The sequence below is a fragment of the Elephas maximus genome, chromosome 10, assembly GCF_024166365.1.
Source record: "Elephas maximus indicus isolate mEleMax1 chromosome 10, mEleMax1 primary haplotype, whole genome shotgun sequence".
Taxonomy (NCBI): domain Eukaryota; kingdom Metazoa; phylum Chordata; class Mammalia; order Proboscidea; family Elephantidae; genus Elephas; species Elephas maximus.
In genome coordinates this window covers 38,846,091-38,871,597 of record NC_064828.1, presented here as the reverse complement: position 1 = coordinate 38,871,597, position 25,507 = coordinate 38,846,091, and the positions used below count along the sequence as shown (strand labels likewise).

At 34.3% G+C, this 25,507-nt stretch overlaps 1 protein-coding gene across 2 annotated transcripts in view; it reads left to right on the top strand.

Annotated features, from left to right (window-relative positions):
* Positions 1–25,507, top strand: part of NOVA1 (NOVA alternative splicing regulator 1) — a 150,672-nt gene that overhangs the window by 44,357 nt on the left and 80,808 nt on the right. Inside the window, exon 2 of one of the 2 annotated variants that reach the window (XM_049897560.1) lies at positions 2,527–2,627. The exons of the other annotated variant lie outside the window; for it this stretch is intronic. The gene's annotated coding sequence lies outside the window, so the exon portion shown is untranslated. The remainder of the gene's footprint in view (positions 1–2,526; positions 2,628–25,507) is intronic. 2 annotated transcript variants of the gene reach the window in all.

Genomic DNA, 25,507 nt, shown 5'->3' with positions numbered 1-25,507 from the left:
TGAAAACCTGTTCACTTTGTGTCTACTGCTATATATTTCCTTAATGTGTGAATACATAAAACATAGCTCCTATCATTAAGATGTTCTAGAAAAGGCTCTTTAAATTTGGAATAGTTGGGAACCAACTCTTTATTTGCATTGTATATTTTAGTTTTGTATATATTAGCAAAGCTTCTGTTTCTTCAATGAGTATCCTTAATACATGGTGAACGTTCACTTGTTATTTTTTGATTAGTTTTTGTTACTGCAGGCTTGACAAACACCATATTACACTATTTCATAATACTGTTTGTGACATTGTGAATTTATTTTAAAGGTGAGACTAATCTATGTGCTGTAAATCAGGGATTCTTACTAAAGGATGTGTATGTATGAATGTTTATTGTATCCTTTACCTACAGAAAACTAAACTGAAAGGAGTAAGGAAGATGATTTATAAAAGTAAAATTATGATTTTTATAACTTTTTCATAAAAATGTTACCCTTCACTGGAGTCCTCAAATTTAGTTTTTTTGTTTGCATGTTATAGTGCAAATAAAAGAATACACTTATAAAGGACATGAAATTATCTTGTATTCCATTCTTTAGGACTTATTTATAGAAACAATTGAGTAGACACCAGTGTTTTTCCATATCTTACTCTGTTCCAAGTAAGTACGGTATCAGGGAAGGGGCCAGTGTGACTTTTCGGGAAATGCAAACTTCAAGAATACGTAGCAAGGATTTAGCATTTATGTACCTACAATAGTGCAGTAATGTATGGCATGTAATATTGATCTATTGACTTAGAAGACATGGCTACACACACACACACACACAAAAAGACGTCATAACAGCAGTAAACAATATTAGGACCTTATGAAGAACTTCAGTTGCTCGTTTGGGATAGCTCTGTTGAACAATTTTTATCAGTGTTGCTAATGACAATAGTCTAAGGTATTGTATATGTGATTTATATGAGCTACTTCATTTAGTCATTGAAACATCTCTGGAAATGCTGCTTCTCATTACATATAAGAGAAAGCTGCTCAGAATCACATATTTAAAGGGAGTAACTCTATTCAGTTGGGTGTCTTAGACATCATTTATCAGTAGTTCCTTAAAATTTTTTCAAGGGATGGTCAACATGGAGCCTTTTGAAAACCTTGTGAATCATTTCCCATAGAAAAATGTACATATGAACCCATGTAGTATGTTTTCACTTCAGTTTGTACCTCTATAAAATTGTCAGATCTCCTGAGTCCTGTATGTGGAACCCAGGTTAGGAATCCCTGATTTATGACTTAGTAAAAATGTTAAGAAGCTCTGGATATCTTTCTCACCCTTGTCACCTAAAGGAAATAATATTTATTTACATTATGCCTTATTCTAGAAAGAATTGAAGAAGGCTGAGAGGAAATTGTCAGGTATCACCAACTCCACTGAGTATATGCTAAAATAAATAAATTTTCTTATAGCAAGCAAGATTCAGAAAGATTTGATTTATGAAACACTTCCTAATGGTCAGGTTTTATCTGACTTTGCTACATAGCGCCCTTAATCTGTTTCAGTAACCTAAGCATGAATATTTTGAAATAAGGTACACAGTTAACTGCTTCAGAGTAGTATAAACAAAGTTGCTGTGCCTAGAGGTAGGAGGAGATTAGGATGGTAGTTTAGTGATTAGTTACATTTCTTAGGAAATACTTTTTTGAATTTAATCTTCTGGTCTATCAAAGATAAATCCTGTAGAAAAGGTGTTGTAGTAAATGTAGAATGTAATAATTTTCTGAATTAATGAACTAATGTTATCTTATACTTGATAAACTCATTGTTTATTTGGACTAAGCCTAAAGACTGTATTTAGATTCTAGCTCAGTTTGATTTTGTAGAAGAAAAGTTGTCAATTTATATGGGATCACTTAAAGCTTCAATATATGAAAAATTATTTAGACTTTGCTAGTTGTTTAAGACTAGTTAGTTTATAAAATTGTTTTTCAAATATAAAGTAATTCAGAATATCAGAATGTTGTTTTCTTCTGCTGCTTTTAGCTATTTTCATGTTACTTCAGTTCTGATCTCCCCTGTTTTTTACCTTGACTTGTCATTTAAAATGAAAGCATTAAATTTGCTGAACAGAGTGAAGAATCTTAAACATGTATGTGGTTTTAAGTAAATAACGATAGAAACACTATAAATTAGTATAAATGTTTGGAATTTATTTTTAATATATATTTTTTAACATTCTGATTTATAGTTATGTTGTGAATTGAATAATTGTATTTCTACTTTTCCCTTTAATCATTCTTGACATTTGATTTTTAAATGGATGGTAGCCCATCTGCACAGGGCTCTTGTGACTGAATGATGTATTCTGTTTTGCTGTGGCACAATTTTCAGACAGCCACTTTTGTTCTTAAAAATTTTCATTTTCTATAGTACTTTTCATCCCTGTATATATGTACAGGAGTCACTTCACCCACCACCGAATTGCAGCCACTTCTGAGGTGGAACGCAGCAACTGTTTAACAGCGCACTTTCCCCTAGGTGCTGCCAGCTGCAGAAGAATTGTACATGGTCCTGTACAGAAGGTATTTCTCCACTGTGCCATCTGCAGAGTGAAACTGACTAGGAGTACTACATAGACTGTAAGTTTCTTGTGTACCTGCCCTAGACTGGAAAACCCAATAAGACTGGAAAACATCATTTAAAAAACGCACTGAGGTCAATTAAACTTAACTCTGCTCTCCCTGGCTCTAAATTTACTTTAAGGTAATCTAATTTGTGATTGGTTCCAAATTAAATAACAAACAGATGGACACACTCCTTGGAAATTATTTTGTTCTAAAAGCAGATGAAACTGAAATGCTTTTAAAGTATTTTCTCTTTTAATGAAATGTAGAAGAATCAATTTGTTTTAAAATAACCAAACCAACATACGCTTTTGTAGTTATATCCTTAAACCAGAAAATCAACTTGTAATTCAACAGGAACATTGTAGTTAGCTTTGCTTACAGTGTTTTATGTCTTTGTCTTAATGCTTTCACTCTTTTTGTGAAAGTTTTGCAACATAGTTCAAGATGAACCTAGTGTTGATTCTTTGTTTTAGAAACGTTGAGTTTGAATCTTTTAAGATATTGAAACAAAATATGGGAGAGGAGAAACTAAACATTGAATGTCCACTTAATGTATTTAATAGTCTCTCCCTCATTTAATTAATCTTTTTTTTTTCTTTTGTAAAAGCAGTTTTGCAAGAGTGTTATCTTTAGTAATAGATTAGCACATTTATACTTTAAAGGAAAATAACATTACAAACTGCTCTGTCTGTTGTTACACAGCATGATATGAAACTTATTGTTGTATTTTAGTAAATAGTTTGACTTACTGTTTGTTTTTTATTTTTTTTTGTATGTCTTTAGACATTTCTATGGAAAGAAATTAGGGATTCATGATCCTCTTATAGTCTTAATAATATGAAATATAATGTCATTTTCTTTAAGTTAAGTGATATTTGTGCATATCTCTGTGCCTATAGATTCTCAGTTAAGGTAGATAAAAGTTAGCTTGTCTGGGCCACAGTTTCCTTGTTTGTAAAATGAGGTGAATGGAGGGAGTGATTGCCTAGAGACCGTTTAAGTGTTTTCTGTTTAACTCGGGGGCAGAATTCTATGCATTGAGAATTGTATCTTACATTATTTAACCAAGATATTTTGGGGCATGTAACTTTGTTCTAGTTAGGATATTATGTGTGTTAACCAAATGCCGAATAATGGTGTTTTAGAGTCCAAAGAAGCGATCTGATTTCCTACAAAGATGTTTTCCATTTATCTCTAGTTTTGTAGTAAAATTACCTCCACTGTTTTGAAATACAACTTTTTGAGAATACATGTAGTATAATTCTTAATATCATATTCATCATGGAAGCATCAGGTAAATTAGACAAAAAACTAGTTGTTATTTATATTATATTTATTTATTTAAATAACATAAAACTTTAAATAATACCAAAAAAACTCACATTTTCAGTTGTGATTTTTCCCCCCTTACTTACATAGACTTATTCATTTAATAGTCAAAGCACTAAATAAGAAAACAATTTTTAAAAGAATGTAGTTTAGGTAATAGTGCACTTCTGTCTCTAGCAACAGGGTGTTTTATCTGCTCTGTTTTTCGTTCTTTCACATTTTCTACAGTGTGTTAGTAAGTATTAATCTCATTCCTTTCATTAATCGAAGTAATCCTATTGGACAGAATAGATCTTTTTTTCATGTATTACTTTAATGTTTTGGTGATGTAAAGATACACACTATGCTTATCGTGTGTGTCAGAGTATTTTTAGGTTATTACAGGATATTTGTTACATGTTTGACAATTATTAGAGTACATTTTTAACCATACAAAAGGGGTAAGGTGAGAAATTTCATTTTTTCCTACATATACTTGTGCATTATTTTCATTTAATGGACATACATAATTGTGTAATCAAAAATAAAGGAAAATATTAGTGTTTCTGTTAAATAGTATATTTGGAAATTTTTTTTTTTTTTTTTAAATTTGGAGATTATTCTCGTTCCCTAAAGTATCATAGATGACTGATACCTCCACTTGAATGATTGTTTTGCAAGTGAGGGCTCCTCATCTTATTCTGAGGGATCAGAATTGTGGTTGGAATTATGACTTAATTTACATCTACTTAGTAATTATGGGGTTCAGAAATAAATACTTCATTAAAAGTAATTAAGCCTTAATGAAACCCGTATTCTTCATCCTTCTCTATTATAATTGTCTATTTGTTATAACAGAAAAAAGGAAGAAAATATATCGATAATATGTATTTTTAAATGATGTGTTCTTAGACCTCTAGCAATAACCTTTTGGCAATATCTAGCTTTCAGTTACAGGCTTTAAAAAGAGATATTAGGACCAGCTGAAGAAAGAGTAAAATCAGTGAGAAAAAAAAAGGTATAAGGAAATACCTTTTTAGTATAGATTTGAATTTAAACTAATTTTGAAGAACCTACTCAAATTTTTTAATAGAGCTTCAATCCATACTTTTTTGAATTTTCAAATGGCTCTCAGCTTGTAAAATATACATGGTATCTTCTTTTTCTTAATTAAGGGCATATTTTTATAATTAATCTCAAACAGACTTTTATAAAAACTATTTGACTTGCCAAATTTATCTGAACAAATTCTTGTGAATTAAATATTTTATTGCGGATAATAGGGAGGTGATTTTGCAATGAAAAATTACAGAGGCAATTCTTTTTATACTAAATGATTAATATTTCAGTTACTTTGGTTAATGAAGCTGTATTTCAGACATCATTTTTATCATCCAGAATGTAATTTGTTTACAGAATAATACATGAATTTTTGCATTGAAATATTTTCCAAATAAATATGAAAAGCTCCCCCCCCCAAATCTCAGGTAGATCAACAGGTGATAAAATACTCATGTTACCTCAGTCTTTGCTATTCTTATTTTATGTTATCAACTCCTGCCTTTTTAAAAGTTAATTCTGCAGTTATTTCTCAATAGAGTTAGCTGAAATTTTAAATGTATAAATTTGCATAAAAATTGTTAATGCCACAAATCTTATTGTCTTTCATAGTGAATTAATAGACCTTTATTACTTTAAACTTCTTCCTTAACTCTGAAATTTCTACATGCATTTTGAGTAAATGTGTGTGTGTGCGTGTGTGTGATTGTGTTTATCATTTTTCTAATGTATTTTCTGAAGCTTGATCTCAAATCCTAACTGCTACTTTGTAGCTATTTAATCAAGTGTAAATTGCTTAACAGCTTTAAGGTTGTTTTCTGTTAATTGGGAATCATTAAACCTACCTCACAGGGTTGTTGTGAGGAAAATACAATAAAACATATGTGAAAGAATGTTTAGCATATACTAGATGTGCAAACCAGAAAACAAAACCTGTTGCTTTCGTCCCACTCATAGTGATCCTATAGGACAGAGGAGAACTGCCCCATAGGGTTTCTGAGGAGCGGCTGGTAGATTCAAACTGCTGACCTTTTAGTTAGCAGCTGCGCCACCAAGTGTATGAAAAACAAGTGGTACTAAAACCTTTCGGTGGCACCACTGCCCTCAGGATAAAATTCAAATTCCCTGACATGACGCTGGATATGGCTCCTCTTTTAAGTCCTTAGCCTCGTTTTTTTCCTTGCAAACTGCATGCAACATTGATACTGCGAACTCCTTGCAGTTCCCAGAATATTATCACATTGTCTCTTTGGGCATTTATCTGCTTGAAATATTCTTTATTTTACCTGCTCCTTTACCCCTAAACTGCTATCATCTGTTTAAGTCAGCCTCATCGGTTAGGCCTCAGTTTATATATCGCCTTCACTAGGAAGATGTTTCCTACCCCTTGTTACCTTAAATGTTTTGTTAACTCCTTCTTTGTGATCCTATAGCCCTTTGCTATTTCTGTTTTAGCAATTATATGTGCTTGTCTGTTGCCTTCACTAGATGCAAAATCATTGTGGGTGGAGCCTGTCTTGTTTAACTTTGCCCCTAGTAACAGTTTCTACAACTCAGTGAATGAGTGAACGTTTTATTAAGAGATATAAATTCCCCCATGCAAATTCACAACATATATATAAGCTTAGTACTCTTTTAAGAATGACAACTTTGATTTTTATGCTCACGGAATATATTTCATATGCCACAATAATGATAACAAATTTATCAGCCTACATTGCCCAGCTTTTATCATTCTTAAAAAGCTTGTTAAAAGAAACTAACTTACTAGGGTACAAGCTGATACTTGCTTAATTCTTTCCTGTCACTACACCTGTAGTCCCACTCTGAATATTATTTTTTTCCCCCTGCCCCTCGACAAAATGTTGGACAGGCTTCTTTTTCTCTCTTCCTCTTCCTCTTTTATCTCTCCTCTCATCCCTCTTTTGTTCTTTATTTCATTCTTTTATCACTCTCTGGCATTTCAAAATAGACTTATTTTTCAGGGGGGAAACAGGCTAATGAATTAAAATTCCAAACTCTCACCTGTCATAAAATTTCACCCTCACATCAGCCTTGCTTAAACTTGCAGATGTGCGTAGGGAAGGGTAATGGGGACATGGTCAATTAGTAGACTTCTGCGTTGATTTTTTTTTTTTTTTAACTTTTTTGTCTTTACTCACTGTGCTGCCTCTCGGTCTTCCAAGGTTTGGGGTTAGCAGTAGGAAAGAAATAAGAGTAGTAAAGATCTTTCTCTGAGTATGTTAGACATATAAACAGATTTTTTTTTTTTTTTTTACTTTTCCGCGTTCATCAAAAACTCCCAGTGTCTGGGATAACTCAGCTGCAGTTCCTTTGAGGCACTTGATACTTCCTTGTTTGTCTGCTTATTTCTATCATCCTTAGCCTCTGACTTTGTTGTCTACCTCCACCGCCTTTCTTTGGAGCTCATCTTGTTCCTTTTGCGGTCTCATGGGTACGCTTCATTAAAAATGGCTCAGTGCAGGCTCTTTTCTCAGGAGTCACTATATATCCCATAGGAAAGTATATATCTTTACCAAACTCTGGAGGTGTTGGCCGTTTCTAAGGTAGTAGCTCAGACTGTTTGCTCTGCTCTTCAGGCAGCTTGCCCTCTTGCCTTAAGACTTTTCTTAAGGCCTAAGTCAGTTACCTGTCCTAATTAGTTAGTTACCTGTTGTTGAGTGCCACATATTCCACAGTACATAGACCAAACTCTGAGTGAATCACTCGCACTTCCTTTTCTACACCTAACAACATTCTGAGCTCTCACTATTCCATTTCTTTCTCAAACATTCCCTCCATAATATATGGTTATATTTTTTATTTGATTGATGAACTAAAGGTTGAGCAATTTTTGGCCACTGTCTTTCCAAGTGTTGCATAGACGGCCTTGTTACCTTGGTTTAAACACTTGAGACCCATTCTTCTCAGCCTTGGGTTCTTTTCTGAAACAGAGAACAGGAAGATCCCCATTTTAATATGCATGCTATTGCATTACCTTTTCCCTGCACTGAACTATGATGGGTAACTTGCTTTCTGTGAATGTCCACCCGTTTCTATCGAACATGCCTTATTTTATGCTATTCCATGAGTTTGGAGTGCCCTTTCTACCTTTTATTCCTGGTGGAATCTACTCAGTCTTTGATGCCCATGTTAAGTAAAATCTTCATTGGCCTTGGAAGTTAGATAAACTTTTTTCTGGAAGCATTGGCTGTTTCAAAGGTAGTAGCTCAGACTGTTAGCTCTGCCATCAGGCAGCTTGCCCTCTTGCCTTTAGACATTTTTTAGGCCTAAGTCAGCTACTTGTTCTAATTAGTTACTTGTCGTTGTGTGTCCTGTATTCTAGAGGACATTGGCCAGACTCTGAGTGAATCGCTTGTAGTAATGAGAACTTTATTCTCACTAGTAATTTATTTAAACTGTTATTATATTACCTATAAATACATCTTTTTCCCTAACTAGATTTTGAGCATTTTTGAGACAACCACTGACTTATTTATTGGTTAATCTCTTACTGCCTAGTCCCTGTTATGTGCGCATTATCTGCTGAATTAATAAATTACTTCTGAACACTGAGATTGAAGTTTATAAAGTTATGTTGAGTATTTAATGCTTTTATTCTTATTTATTTCCCTCCTTGCTCCAGAATATACTTGAGGGGCAAGCATTGGTTTTTATGACACTTTTTGTTTTTGTTTTAACTGAATGATGTTATTGCTATTTATTCCTTCTTAGCCAAGTTCTTTTCAGGTTTTAGTTTTATTTTTGGCTCAATTGATTTTCTACTTTTGCTGCATTTCTTTATTTTTCTTCCTTTTTTTTGGTCCAGTTGATGCAATTAACTATGAGAAATGAAGATGACCTTCTATTCCAAGCAGCTTCTGCTTGCAAGTTAAAAATAATAATTATAGGATTTTCATTTCTTTTAATGTTTTTAAAGATTTCAGATTGTATTACTAAATGTAGTCAGAAATGGTTAAAAAGCAAGCTGTTAGTAGTGAGCTGGTTGTGAGAGTATAATATCCCTACAGTAGAGAGTTAAATGAAAGTTACATTTGTTGGAAATAGAGTGCTGTTTTCAGGCAGACTTCATTGCTATTTGGAGTGATTATCTGAAATAAGTTGCCTCAAACAATCTGGAATGCAGCATTGAATTTCTGCCATTCCTCAATAGTATAATTTAATGCACTCTTTATTACTGAAATTTAACCAAAAATAGAATCCTTTGATATATATGGTCTGGCAAATTATAATAATTAGATAATTTAGAAATCAAGATTGTATTGTAAATAGAGATAATTGAAAAATCATTTCTATGTATAGCAACCCCCCCCCCCGAAATCTACAGATGAGTATAGGTAGAGGAAAAATATTTTCTCTTCAAATAAGATCATTAAAGCTGGAAAGAAGAGAAATCAAGAAAATGTATCTCAGTAATTTTTGTGCCTTATTTCTGCGTTGCTGTATGCAAAATGTTATATAAACTTTTAAAAAGAGATATTTATCTTATTTACTAACTGTCACCAATAAGCTGAGTGATATTTTAATATTTAATGTATGATAATTTTATTCTATCCATCAGCACCTACTGGCTAGGAATTTTGATGAATGGATATTCTGACCTTTTTGTTAGGTGAAATAGTAAATTATGGCAGAGCTCGGAATCAGTTGACTGTCAAATGATAGAAATTATAATATGTGTGATTACTCACATGCGTTCATTTTTCTACCACTGGACTTTTGTATCAGCGTTTTTTCATAAGAACAAACATACTGGTCATATGATTCTCAGTTTTAGGTGTTAAGAAACATTGTTTATTTCTGTTAGTTTACCTACTCTTCAGCCTTGACAGTAATTGAAACATTCTGATGTGGCTCAGTGGTTAAGAGCTCAGGCTAATAACCAAAAAGGTCAGCAGTTTGAATCCACCAGCCACTTCTTGGAAACCCTGTGGGACAGTTCTGCTGTGTCCTGTAGGGTCGCTGTGAGTTGGAATTGACTCTGGCAGTGGGTTAATTACCTTACAGTACTAGTCAAACAAATTATTCTTGCACTTTTCACTAAGTTTTAGATGAATCTTGCTTTAGGATGGATGTTTGATATTAGGAAGAACAAAATTGTGTTTTTTAAAGTTTTTATGAGCATACTTGGGAAAACTAAAGTGCAGGAAAATTTATAGGATGCGTCTAGCATGTATACCTACCAATTATTTCATAAGAAAATTAAAGTTTAAAAATATAATTTCCCAAAATACAACACCTGAAGTGTACTTCTCCTTTAAATATTTGCTCTTCCTTTTTTTTTTTTCCTTTTAATTGGTACAGTCTTTTTTGGTTGATCTATTGTATAGGACTTTGATTTATAAATTCTTTAAGTGAGTCAACCAAAGTGTTAAGAATTAAATTATGAACTCTAAACTTCATCAAATATCAAGTTTTTTTTTGTTTTTTTTTTTTTTAATAATTCCTGGGTATTGCTCCTAATGAAAACACCTCACTTGAGTTGTGGTAAAGTTGCAGATGATGAGGAAACTGGTCACCAACACATACTCCTGTATGCTTCTCTCTGAAGCCCTAACTTCCTATTTTCCCTGTGTCCTGCGGGGTATGACCAAAACAGCATGTCTGAAACCAAACAAAAATCAGTAGTTTCCCATTTTCATTCCATCTCACAACCCCACTCATTCTTACTTATGACATCACCATATACTTTGCGATTTATGGTCAAAATGGTATTGTTACTCTCTGTTCTTCCCTCTCCTTTGACTTGAATATCGTCCTACTTATTGCCAGATGCTAATTGTTTTGCCTTTCCAGTGTGTTTTCATTCTGTCTCCATTGATAAAATGTTAGCTTATTACTTACCATTTCCTAAGAGCTATGTACTAGTTTTATCTTTGTGTTGGATTGCATTCTCCTTGAGATCGTAAACCACATATTATTCACCTTTGTGGTTTCCATGGAGGATATTCTCAGGAATGACTCAACTAGTTGTGATTTAGTTGATTTCCTGGTTTTTAAGTTTTAGAAACATTGAATATATTGCTGAAAGTCAGATGAGTGCCATGGTTTAAAATAAATCACACGTTATTGCAACTTGACAATACTTCTGGTGTTAGCAATGCTAGGAAAGTGCCTTAAATGAATTTTGAATAATAGTCTATTAAGAATACATGACTTGGTACTAATTATGTGAAAACATTTTTTGCTAGCAGCATTGCCAGTATACGCCAGTTTGTAGACTCTTGCTTTTTTCTTTTTCTTCCCATTTTTCAAATATGGCTGCATGCCATTTTGAGAGAAATAATTTTAGCAGAAGGCATTTAATTGTTCTCTTTTTACATTAGTCCTTTTCTAGCTCTTTTAGAGATATAGGATACAAATGGAAAGCAAGCTTCTTTTGAAATGTCACAAATGACTTAAACCCCAGTACCAGTTCTACCATGGATTTGATTTACCGTAATAAGAGGATACACTGGCCTTCTAAAAAGAGCAACTCTGCTGCAGGCTGTTTTCCTGCTTCCTGCGCTAGAGCTTTATAAACCCGTTGCCCATTGCACTTTTCCCCTTTGCTTGTTGTCATTACAGTCCTTGAAGATAATCAGGGGTTCTACATTTTTTCATTAAGAAGGTATTGGCATTTCAGATCAGATTGAATATGTGCTTAGTCTTTTTTAGGGTATCTAGAAAAATTATTTGAATGAATGTTAGTGTTATATTTAAAATTAAGATGATCTCTTAAATGTGTTCTCTTAAAAACATTCTTGTTGGTCTATACTTTTGAGTATTTTTATTAGCTTAATTTGATTTTCTTCTCATTTCTCTTTAGTTCCTTTAGAAACTGTGTATACACATACATACAAACACGTGTGTATGTATATACATGAAAGGTCTTAATTTTATAAATTTACTTTTTTTCATATTTTAACATCACAATTATTTGTTTGGAAAAGAGAAATTTTCAAGTCCGTTAAGTTTTATTTTAGCTAATTTGAAAACAAAATTTGAAGCTTATATATATTTTATTATATATTTTCCAGATTTAACTATATTAATATTAATGTTCCCTTTATAGTCTGTATATGAATGCTATCCATTCATGGTTTGTGTGGTACTCAGTAAGTTTATGTAATTAACATACTATTAATTGTATAATTTTCTTGTTCTTACTAACCATGCATTAATTCATTCAGTAAATGTTCATTTAGTAATACTATGTGCCAGGCACTGTTTTACATGCTGAGTATACAGAAACTTTATATTCTCATAGAGCTTATATTCTTTTAAGTGAATAAGGAGACGTAAACATATAACAGTAAATACATAATTTCAGATGGTCGTAAGTGCTATGAAGGTAATGAGAGCATGGGATAAAAAATGTTAGGGGAGGGGAGTATAATTTAGGTAAGGTCCTAAAAGTAACAGGAAACATCGTTAAAGCAACTGTCATTTGAGTTTAGAGCTGAATGAATGATTAAAAAATGATTAGAAGGAAGAAAATTGTATTCCAGGCGTCAGGAACAAAGGTCCTTGGATCAGAATGAATTTGGCATATTTAGAGGACAGAAAGATATGGTTTATAGGTAGAACATTGTTACAGAAAGAGAGAATATGGCAGGGGGTGAGGCCTTTGAGACAGTGCAGGGGCCACATTAAGTGAACCGTAGTGAGCAGTTAGGATTTTATTCACCTAACAATGTGAAGACATTGGGCACATGAATACTAAGATCTGATTAGCACTGAGAAAATCACACTGCCTGCTGTTTGGATGGTGAACAAGGGAAAGGGTAAGGGGCAAGAGGGATGATTATTAAGTTATTGCTGTTGTCCTGGTGAGAAATTATTGTGTCTGGGTGTATGGCTTTTAGTAGTGGAAATGATGAGAGGTAGGATATATTTTGGAGGAAGCCCTATTGAGAAGCACTGTTAGACTTTGCTAGTAGGTTAGAAATGGGGTAGTCAGCAGTATCATACTTGAACATTAAATATCCTTTGAATATATAATTCAGTGAATATATACATTTTCATGGTAAGAAGGTATCATCATTTCTTTATGATTATGTAGTTTTCCTCATTTTTTTGCCTGTATAAATAGCATTAATCTTTAATGATATTTCTCACATCACCAGCATTATATGTACATAATGATTTGTGATGGCTACACAGTTTGAAAGGTAGAGAATTGTATGTTGCTATTTTAATTTTTGATCAGTTGGATTAGTAATCTTTGATTACTAGCCTGATTCAAATTTTAATGTGTACATTTTTAGCAGTTGCACTTTTTTTGTTGTGAATTTTTTCTAGCTATGTTTATTTTGGAACATTGATAACTTTCCTTATTGATTTGAAAGGCCATATGAACTCATTAAGATGGTCTAAACGCCCAGCATGATTGGGCCTTGAGAATTTCTCGTTCCATCTTGGGTGAGTCTCCCTACCTGGCCTTTATGCTTTAGACGACACTCTTCATCACAGCTCAAATGAGAAGGGTCGTCTGCATCCCTCTTCCTCAAAATCTTGACTTGGTTGACTATGTCGTAATCATCCTCCTTTCAGCTTAAATGTTCCTCCTCAAAGGAACTGTTCCCAACCTCCTCACACAATACCCCTTCTTACCCCTTTGACAGTTCATTTCTTGTTGGTTTTTTATTTTTCTGTCTTTTATAACCTTTTTATAGCGTTTATCACTGTCTGAAATTATTCTTTATTTATTACCTGTTATTTCTTACATGAGGTAGGAAAGAACCATGCTGTCTTGGGCTGTAATATTGTTGAGCATGTAATATTGGACATAATAATATATATTGTGGAGTACATAAGGGTATTAACCATTTGTCTCTAATTGTTAACATTTTTCCCTTTTGTCAGTTGTCTTTCAACTTTGTTTATGACTTTTTTTTATATATAGAAGTTTACATTTCATGGGACCAAATCAGTGAACTCTTCTGTGACTTTTTTCATTATTTTTAAAAGGAAAAGAAAAACTTCCTCCATGTTTAGTTATTACATTTACCAATATTCTAATGCAAATATTTCTGATTATAAAATTAATATTTATTTTCATGAATTAAGGGAAGTATTTGAAGATAAAAATAACTATTGTAAATGTGTTTCTATGCTTTCTTTCAGTCTTATTTACACCTTTATGAAATAGAGCTTATACTGTGTATGTAGCTTATCATTTTTTTTACTTAACGTTGTACCTTGAGTATATTTAAATAATATATGTTCTTCATTCTTTGCAAACATAATTTTTTAAATGTCTGCAGAATATCCCATTTTAGGCATTTGTTATTTAAATATTTAATAAATCTTCTATTGTATATTTAGGTTTTGTTACTATAAAGTACTGTATATTATTGTGTTGAAATTTTTGTGTTCACTTATGATTGCTCCATTGTGATAAATCTCTAAACATAGAATAGTGAAATTACTGGGTCAGGAGTGCATGCACTTTTTTAAGACACTTGACTGTTGACAAATTATGCTTCAGAAAATTTAAATCAGTTTACACCCCCAATAATGGTGTATGAATGTGCCTGTTCCTCACGAAGTTTTCTAGTTTCTGATTATGACATGCTTTTAAAATATTGGTCTGTTCCTTCCTATGTATGGATCTCCCTTTTAAACTTTTTTAGGAAAACAATTGTTTTTCACAAAAAAATTAAAACATTTTGTATAGTCAAATCTGCCTTTTGCATTTTTTTCCTTTTATATCTGCACTTAAAATGGCTTTCCTTATTCTGAGGATATGTATATGCCCACTATAGTCTGATCTAATTTTTTGTGTTACAACTCTCTAATTTACCTAGAATTTATTATATTCGTGGGGAAATGCCCTCACTTAATTTTTTTCTAAATAGTTTTCTGGCTATGCCAGCAGTATCATTTTTGAATAATCATATGTAGTATTATCATGCTAAGTATTTATGCATGGTAGGCTTTTTGAAGCCCTGATGGCGCAATGGTTAAGCATCCGGCTGCTGACCAAAAGGTCAGCAGTTCAAATCCACCAGCCACTCCTTGGAAACCTTGTAGGGCAGCTCTGCCCTGTCCTGTGGGGTTGCTATGAGTTGGAATCGACTTGACAGCAACAAGTTTGGTTTTGATTTTTTTGGTTAGGCTTTTTGAGATAGAGGGTTATTCATTCTGGTCCATTGTTATATTCATTCTTGTTTTAATTATTGTTGCTTTGTATATATTTTGAGGTGTCTATAATTCTCTCACTTTATTATCCTTATTTTAAAAACTATTCCAGTATATTATTACATTTCTCTTTCTATATGAAAAAAAAACTTAGAATAATTTTGCCAAGTATCTCTCCCAAATAAAACTTTATTTTTGTGACGTTTTACTAAAACTATTAACTTGTTTGCATAAGATATCCTTAAAATACCTAGAATTTTATCTAGGAACTGAAGTTTTTATGCTTTTCTGTCTCAGTAAAGCTTTTTCTCAGTACAGGTGTCCAGCACATTTTATTTCAATTTGTTTATTGTTCCTAGCTGTTCATGTTGCTCTTTTAAATCTTTTTTTTTCATTTATGTATTTAACTGATTATCGTAGTTCTATAGTATATTAGTTTCCTTTGTTTGCTGTAACAGTTACTACAGACTCCATGACTTAACACAACACAGATTTATTCTGTTACGTCTGGAGACCAGAAGTCTGGAATCAGTTTCACTGGTTCAGGGTGTTGACAGGGCTGGTTCCTTCTGGAGGTTCTAAGAGAGAGTATCTTTCCTTGTCTGTTCTGGTTTATGGAGGCCATCTACTTTTCTTGGCTGGAGACTCCTTTCTCAAATCACTCCAGCCTCTTGCATCCATCTTCCTCCTTTGACCTTCTTGCCTCTTTCTTATAACAACCCTTGTGATTATTTCTAAGGCCTGGCCAGATAATCCAGAATAACCTCCCATCTCAAGATTCCTAATTTTATCCCATATGCAAGTTCCTTTTGCCATATAAGGAAACATTCACTTGTTCCAGGAATTAGGATATGGCTCTTTTTTGAGGGGAGCCTTGGTGGCACAGTGGTTGAGGGGCCATTTTTCTATCTACCACATATAGGAGAACTGTTAATTATCTGTACTATTTTATTAAACTTTTATATTAAGTACAGTTGTTTTCTGTTTATTTTCTAACCAATCATAAAATCTATAAAGAATCATAATTATTTTACCGTAGCTACTTTATATGCCTCTAGTTTCTGTTTCATATCTTACTGCCTTTCTCACTTTTTAATGCAAATGCTCATCATGTTTTCCTTTTGTTTAACATATTTGCTATTGTTTTAATACAGACTTTTTTATCATAAAGAAGTAGTTTGTTCATTTATTTCCCCTCTTCTGACTCACTTGTGTTATATTTTATGCTCTACCAAATATTAACCCATACCTGCATTTTGGATTAAGTTGTATTTGACTATATCATTCTTTCAGTACACTACTGGATTTGGTTCGCCTAATACATCATGATTTTTTTTTTTAAGTTTATATTTATAAATGTGATTCCGTTTCTAGTTTTGATATCACAGTTATACTAGTTAATAAAATTAATTTAAAGGTGCTCCATATTTCTCTGTATGCAGGATTAATTTTTACAGCATGAAAATTGTTCATTTAATATTTGAAAGGTCATATAAAACAATCTGAGCTCAGGATTTATTGAATATAATTCCTTGGCAACCTTTTCAGTCTATTTGATTATTTACTTTTTCTCAGAGTCAGTTTTGGTAATTTACATTGCTTCTATAGAGTTGTCTATTTTGTCAGGATTTGCCAAGCATCGTGCTGAGTATTCTGTATATCAAGATAAATAAGATAATAAAACAGGATTCTTAATCTCAGGAAGCATATACAGTAGTGGCATAATCGAAAGGAAAGTAATTTTTGCTGAGAGAGAAGACAGAAGTAGAAATTAACACTTAGACCTTCTGAGAAGGATTTTATGAAGGCAGGCAGTGGGAACAAAGGCATAAAAATGGTTATGAATACCTGAAGAACTCAGAGAATTGCAAGTAGTTCATAAGGGCTACAGTTTAGGTCTGGCCAGAAGGAGTAACGGATAGAGATTAGAAACTGTATTATGGGTTCTTCCTGTATTTGTACCTTTCCCTTTAGATATTGTTAAGTTGTTAATAATGCCAGTTATGGGTTTATGATAATCCGATTTTCATTTTTCAAAGTTTAATCGAGTGACAGCATTGAGGACTCCACGGAATGGGGAAGGGGCCAACAGCGGACGAAGGGTAACAATTGCATTTCCTCCTGAACTAGGGGTGTGAGTGTAGACAGAGTGGAAGGAACCTGTGGTAAATGCGCGCACACACACATGCACACACACCCCCAAAGAAATGTGACCACCAGTGCTTGTTCGCTGGTTCGATGTGGCAGATGAGGGGGAAATCAAGGACTTCCAGTTTCTGTCAGGTCTGTTCGGAGTTCAAGGCAATGCTTGCCTTATTTTTATTTCAGAGCCTGTAGCTCTGATTTCATTTTAAAGGCTTACTAAGTTCTGGATAGGCTAACTGTTATTAAATGAAAAATTGCAATAGGAAAATAAATGTCAGAATTAAAGACATTTAGATGTCTGTTACAGACAGTGCGTTCAGTAATTAGGCAGAAGAGAAGAAAGATATTCTAGTAAGATTGGTGAATCATATGGCATACACCATATAACTAAAAAATTTGGTTTTAATTAATTTTTTTAAGTAAATATAAGGAAAAAGAAAACCAAGAATTCTGTAGTGAGAAGCTTAGACACAATATTTGAAGTAATTTCTCCACAAATATGTACCAGGCACATAGGATACGGATATCAATGTGAAATATCCTTGCCCTCAAAAGATTTGAGAGCCATGGAAGACGTGTCTTATAAGGGTGACTTCAAAGTATCTACCCTCCTGCCTTACAGACATGAGTAGTATAAACTCGTGTTAACTACCATCACAATGAAGATATGTTTCCATCATACCAAAAAATTCCCTTGTGTTCCTTCCCAAACAATCCTCCCTTTACCCTGAGCCCCACTACCCTGCCTCAAGAAATCACTGATCATTTTTCTGTCACTATGGGTTTACTTTTTATGGGTTTACTTATTCTAGAGGTTCATTTAAATGAATCATAAATTATGTACTCATCTGTCTAGCTTCTTGTGATATGCATAGTGTTTTTGAGATTCATCCCTGTTGCATGTGTAAGTAGTTTATTCCTTTTTTATTATTGAGAAGTAGTCAAAGTAGTCATTGTATGGAAACCCCAGTGGCGTAATGGTTAAGGACTATAGCTGCTAACCAAAGGGTCGGCAGTTCGAATCCACCAGGTGCTTCTTGGAAAACATGTGGGGCCGTTCTTTTCTGTTCTATAGTGTCCCGGTGAGTTGGAATCGGCTTGACGGCAGTGGGTTTGGTTTTGGTTTTAGTCATTGTATGCCTTTACAGTTTATTCACTTATCGATGGACGTTTCCAGTTTTACTATTAGGAATAAAACTGCTATAAACTTCTGTATACAAGTCTTTGTGTGGACATATATTTTTATTTCTCTTGGTTAAATACTTAGAGTATCTGGTTACATGGAATATTCAACTTCATAAGAAACTGCCAGACTGTTTTCCAAAAGGGCTTTACCATTTTCTATTCCTACAGTGTGTGAGAATTCCGGTTGGTCCACATCCCTATCAGTACTTGGTGTTGTCAGTCTTTTTTAAGTTAACCATTCTCATGGGTTTTAATTTGCATTTCCCTAATGGTTTTTGATGTGCTTATGGACCATTCATTAATTTTCTTTTGTCAAGTATCTCTTCAGATCTGTTACCCAATTTTATTGGGTTGTTTGCTTTCTTATTATTAAGTTCTAAGAGTTATTTGCACATTTTGGATACAAGTTCTTTATTAGACACGTGTTGACAATATATTCTCCCGTGTTCTGGCTTGCCTTTTCATTTACTTAATTATGTCTTTCAAGAAGCAGAAACTTAGTTTTGATGAAGTTCATTTCCTCAGTTTTTTTTTTCCTTTTGTTTCTTACTATGTCAGATATATTAAAAATTTTCCTAAAAGTTTTGTAGTTTAAATTTTATGGTTAGATAACGATTCATTTTGAGTTAATTTTTGTATACGGCATGAAATGAATATGCTTAAGAGGAGTCTGAAAGAAGAGTTACCTTTATGTATTTGAAGAGCTTTGAATATATAAGAAGTATGTTTTTTCTCACATGAAGTTAAAGGTCAATTTGAGTTTGGTATTGGTCTGTGTAAGAATATTTTTCTAGATCTACCCACTCAACACATGAACAGATGTTTTGTGTGATAGTGAATTCTCTGTCCATAGTGCTGCTTAGGTAGAGATTGCTGGCAGTCAGGATTTAAAAACAAAAACAAAAAAACCCGCTGTCGTCGAGTCAATTCCGACTCACAGCAACCCTACAGGACAGAGTAGAACTGCCCCATACAGTTTCCAAGGAGTGCCTGGCGGATTCGAACTGCCGTCCTTTTGGCTAGCAGCGGTAACACTTAACTACTATGCCAGGAGGGTTTCCTCAGTCTGGATTAGTATGTATAAATATTTTCATTACAATAATTATCACATAGAAAATATTCAGTAATTGTCTGTTATTGCTGCTGTTGCTACTATAATATTTAGGATTCTTGGCTAGAGAGGGTGATATTTATATAAGATAGGTTTGGATACTATCATTTATTTACTTACTACTTACAAATAGTGGTCACACTTTTGTTTTTCCCTCCAGCCCCTCCAATAGGGAATCAATAAACAAATATTAGTAAGCAGTGTTTTAAAAATCCTTTTAGTCATGGCTTTTAATTGTATGGGTAATTCACGAGTACTTTTTTTTTTTTTTAAGTTTGGACAATGTAGATGTAAAATAATAGTGAACTTAACTACCCTTCCAGTCTACTCCTCAAAGATAACTACTAGAAGTTTAATATATTTGTTTTCAGATTAGTTTTTATACATTTATACTGATATATATTCATATACATATGTGTCTACACATCTGCATTTTTTGGTATAAGCCTAAATGAGCATATTATACTTGCTTTTTTATTTTAACAGCATGCCTGGTAAATTTTTCCATGTTTATATACCATTCTCATTCTTTTTTACTGCTGCATAGTACTTAAATATAATGGGCATACCGTAATTTATTTTTCAAGCATTTAGCAGGCAGACAAGGGCAAGCCAAGGCCTGACTTGGCTGATGAAGATACAACAAGCCACTTTTAGATTCAGACAGTGTTGTCCATTTGTCTGGAATGTGGGATCCCCTGTTGCTAACAGCCAATTCTAGCCTGCAGCTAGACACTTGAGGGCTGGGTTTTGTAGTCTGCAGCTATACCCTGAGGCCTGGGAGTGGGAGGCAAGGCAGGCAATGTTATACTTCAACCTAGGAGGCCATAAGAAACTGTTTCATGATAGCGTTCTGGAAGACATAGGGTAGGGAGATGAGTGAGAGATAGCCTCATGGCAGCTCCTCACAAGCTTCCGTTTGTCTCACGTTCCAGAAAGATCACAAAGCATTCTGCCAAGACTCAAATTGGCTTCATTTAAAGCCATTGCCTATGTGGCCTATGTGGGATGTGCAAGATTGCCAGAGCATCATAACAAAGTCATTTCCTTACAACAGCTGAGAGCATAGTCTACTCATCACATACTCTACTAAGGTGTACTTATAGAGGCTTGTACCAAATTGATTCCATTTGTCTTAGGCAACATCAAATGATATTGACCATGACTGACTTCCCAGTAGAATGATCAGGCGTACTTGGAGGATAGTCTGCAGCCTGGTTCCCCTTTCAGGTCCAAACCAGTTAAGTATGTTATTGATCCAGGTGCTGCAAGAGATTTCGACAATCATACCCACGGCAATGCCATTTTTTATCACCACGCAGGCTACAGTGTTTAGAACAACCAGTTATGTGAAAAACATGCAAAAGAGTTTTGCTTTCCCCTAAGCAACAGAGGAAGACCACAGTACCAGCAATAATACAATTAAGATAAAGGGAGTCATATCAGTGTCCAGAAAGTTAATCTTATTCTATTGTCTTGAGTGGGACCTGTTTGCTTCTGAAGTCAGCAGCTTCTGGGAGGTTTCTGAGACAGGTGAATTTTCTTCACTGGTCAGCCGTCAAGTTGAAAGTGGCGGTGGCAGTTGGTTAAATTGGCCAGAAGCATTGTGGATAACTGCGGAGAGAGATTAAAGTTCTTCCCACCTCCCTGACCCACTGGTGTCTCAACTGTGTCTCTTTCTCCCAGCCTGGGTCGTTGCCCTCTTTCCACAGTCATGCGATTGATATGACCAGTCCCTGTGACCTCATATTCATAATCATTATCACCATGATCCATAAATTCCCAAACCCAGCAAACATAGCCAGATAGCAAAAGAAGTACCATGTTAGAATCTCCCACTCCCTGGCTGTTTTCTACTAAAATATTCCAGTCACCTGGTTTTCCAGGGTAGGCATGGGACAAAGTAGTGTAAGAAAAATTATTTATATGGTTTGAGTCTTTTACAGCCAGTTTGGGCCTAGTCCCTCCTTCTCAACCTCATAATTAAACTCTGTTTATATAGGAGGTACCTTTGTGAGGAATTACCACATTTAGAGCTCAAACTACCTTTCCTAAATATGTGCACCAGTGAGAGCTCAACCTAGCTTACCTGGTTCACCTTTTTCATTTTCTCTTTGAGAGTCCTTTCTATCTGTCAGTGACACCTCCTTCCTGTGGAGGATATGGTACATGAAAGGTCCAGTGAGTGCCTCAGGTATTTGCTCACTGCTGGGTAATTTTTCTGTGAAGACAGCACCATTGTCTGTTTGGGTGTATTAGGAGAATGCAGATATGTAACATAGTCCATCTAAGAGTCCTTGAGTAATATGGCCTCCATCAACTGTGTGGATGAAAATGCAGTAGACACCCTGCAATGGTGTCACTAGGTCTCTTTTTGGACCCTGTCCTGAATTGTGGATGGATTACTATGCCCTGGGGCCATGGTGTACCCAGGTGGCTGTGATTCTTACTTGAGTAGTGCAGGTCTTACCAGCTTGTTGATTCCGTTAATGCTCATCCTCAAAGGATCTGTCCCCGTGGGCATCTCCGTGGGTCATGAATAGGCAGTGTAGATCTCATACAATCTGCTGCCAAATGGTCATCCCTGCAGAGACTGACTGGGATTTGATCATCTGAACATTCCACTGCCAAACCCCAGACCACGCTGCCACCCCATTGACTACTGATGAGTCAGTAGCAGTGTGCATCTTGGGGATATTTTCCAGGGGAAGCACCACAGCTCACAGCTTCGCCCACTCAACGGAGTTTCCTTTTCCATGCACAGTTTTAGGTAGTTTTCTTTGGGGCTGCATGACTGCAGTGGCCATTGGACTTTAACTTAGCTGATTCACCTGTGAACCAGACCCAGGCATCCTCAGGAACCTCAGTGTACTAAAACCCACCCAAAAGCCTGAGATTCTGGTATAGACCTTGCATCTGGGGTGGCCACATCTTGGGGGTGACTAACTACTTCTCCATCTATCTCTAAAATTCTTTGTTACTCTTGTTTCTTTAATAACATAAAATCTATGGTATGCCATGCATTTGCATGAACACTTTGTCTTAAAGTAATTTGGCACATAAATTATTTTAGATTTGAAGGTAGGTGTTGTTGAAGAATAATAACAACAGTTGCTTTTAGTTCTGTTTCCTTTGAGTTGAAGGAAATTCAGGACAAAATTTAAACATGCATTTTCACCGTCAAATATTAGTATTAGTTCCAGGTACATTTCTGTCGTTAGTTGTCATCCAGTTGATTCCAACTCATGACGACCCCATGTGTGCAGAGTAGACTGCTCCATAGGGTTTTCAAGGCTTTGACCTTCTGGAGGCAGATCACAGCCCTGTCTTCTGAGGCACTTCAGGTAATTACAAAAGAATACAACTAGTAATTCCTTTATATGGTTCATATACTCATAATGCGAGTAAACATATGTTTATGTTTTCTAATATTAAAAGCATGCCATAAGTTTGAATACAAAAAGTATTTTTCATTTCCCTAGGAACTTTGTAACAATGCTAAACCAGTTATTGTTCAGTCAAACCCAACTAATGGTGACCTCATACATATGAGTCAGAGTAGAACTGTGCTTCATAGGGTTTTCAGTGGCTGATTTTCAGAATTAGATTGTCAGGACTTTGTTTTGATGCATCTCTGGGTAGACTCAAATATCCCACCTTTCAGTTAGCAGCTGAGTGCGTTAGCCGTCTGCACCACCCAGGGACCCTCAACCAGTGTTAGAGCTTTTAAATAAATATAGATGCATTTGGTCTAAATGTACAGTTATCTCAGCTTCAAAAAATGATGTCAAGGAGCTTTTTATTTCCTTCTTTGAAAAGACACAGAGTGTTTATACAAGTTTCTAAGCAACATCAGCTTTGAAAATTGTAAGAAGAATGAATACTTGGAAAGCAGTGGATCCAATTTTGTTATACTTTTGGAATTTACTAATTGATGAAAAACAGAGCCATGTTAGTCATCAATAAACCCCACCCAATTTGCAGTTTTAAAAATTATATACTCTCATATTTAACATTTTTCAAATTTCAGTTGTTTACTTAACATATTCAAGTTGATTTACTCAATATTGTCAAAAGATTTTAATCTCATTAATTAGCATATTGCAAGAATTTTCATTGAGTGCATAATAAATTACCTAGTAAGCAATTCTTTATAATTGAACTTTAAAAAAATAAAGAATTGAAAAAACTAAAAACTGTATAATACTTCAAATATATATATAATGTAAATTAAAACTAACAGTTGGAAAGAATTTTGTCTTATCGTTATAACCTCTTTAATAACATTTTCAATTTAGAATCTTAAGTTAAAGAATTGTCATTATTACCCATGCTATTACCATATTTGAAATGAACCCTAACCTCCTCTTAAAAAAAAGGAGATATGAGAATCACCTCTGAAGTGTAATTTTAGCCAACATTTTCTGAAAATACAGTAAAAATGTACAAGAAATTATTAAAATATTTCTCTGTGATATAGATGACAAAAAAGAATCAGGACAAAGATGCTTGGAGAAGCACTGAAGGAGACAGATTTAAGAGGCGAGAAAGATAAAGAAACATAAAGAAGAACCTACCTTAATGACCTCTCAAGAGAGATCTTTAGACTACTTGGGTGTTAGAGGTTGCCAAGTGCATGACTGGAAACCCTGGTGGCGTAGCGGTTAAGAGTTCGGCTGCTAACCAAAAGGTCGGCAGCTCAGATCCGCCAGTCGCTCCTTGGAACCCTGTGGAGCAGTTCTGCTCTGTTCTGTAGGGTCACTATGAGTCAGAATTGACTCGACGGCAACGAGTTTGGGTTTTTTTTAGTGCATGATAATCCAGTAAAAAAAGTGAATTTACCAAAATGGTAGCCCACGAAACTTTTTGTAACAAATATATCTCCTAATCTTTTAAATATACATTCCCATTAGAGATTTATGTTGATGTTTGTTAGATATATAGCTTTATGAATTAGCTGCTGTGCCTTGATGCTAGATGATTGTTAATATGCTGTACATTTCTGATAGATGCAAATAATTAAGATAGTGTGAGAAGGAAGCAGGGGATGTGGACTTTATAATAACTGCGATGAGAGAATGCGATTTAATTTTCTAACAAGTTCACAAATAACTCTCAGACATTTAACTGTTCCATGAAATACGTCGTGGTTATTTAGTATGCAAGTGTGATAACGCAGTGTGACAGATTGTCATAGTTCCTTGTTTGTTTCTCTACATTTTAAATTAGTAATAAGAGTATTCGAGTTTTAAAACAAAGATATTAAGTGACCTAAAGAAATTTTTGTGTGGGAGGTGAACAAAAAGTTGGCAAAGTTATGTGTTCATTATGGGGGTTGGGGGGAAGCTGTAGTAGGAACTGGCCACATCTGTTTTATTGTTTGCAGCTGAGGCATTCAACCCAAAATAAGTTGGCTGATATTAAAAGTACAATAATTGCTAATGTAAAACAGAAAGATGTTTTTCTCATTACGTAGCACTGGACAGATGTATTTTGGTAAAAGAATTGAAGTGTTTAACAAAATTAAGTTGATTTTGGTCTTCAAAATTTGAATGTTTTACTTTGAGGTCAAGTGTATGTTAACTCATGTAAATATTTTATCTTTCCCAAATTGTATGTGGATTTTTTTTTTTTAATTCTGTTCTGTACTTTCGAATACACAATGGACTGATTGCAACTAATTACATTTTGGATGCTACTATTTTTGATAACAAAGTGACTACTAATACCCTGTCCAGATTGTAATAACCCTTTTTAATTGTAAAGTACTGACACATTTCTTTATTGTATATTGCTGTTTTTATATGTCGTCCAAATCCAAATTTACGTTTTATACGTGAGTTATGCCTTTAGGTGTCTTCTTGGCTCTACTTTATATACAAAACCACATTAAAGAGAACACCTTCCCTTCATTGGTTCCTTCACATTTTGCATGGGG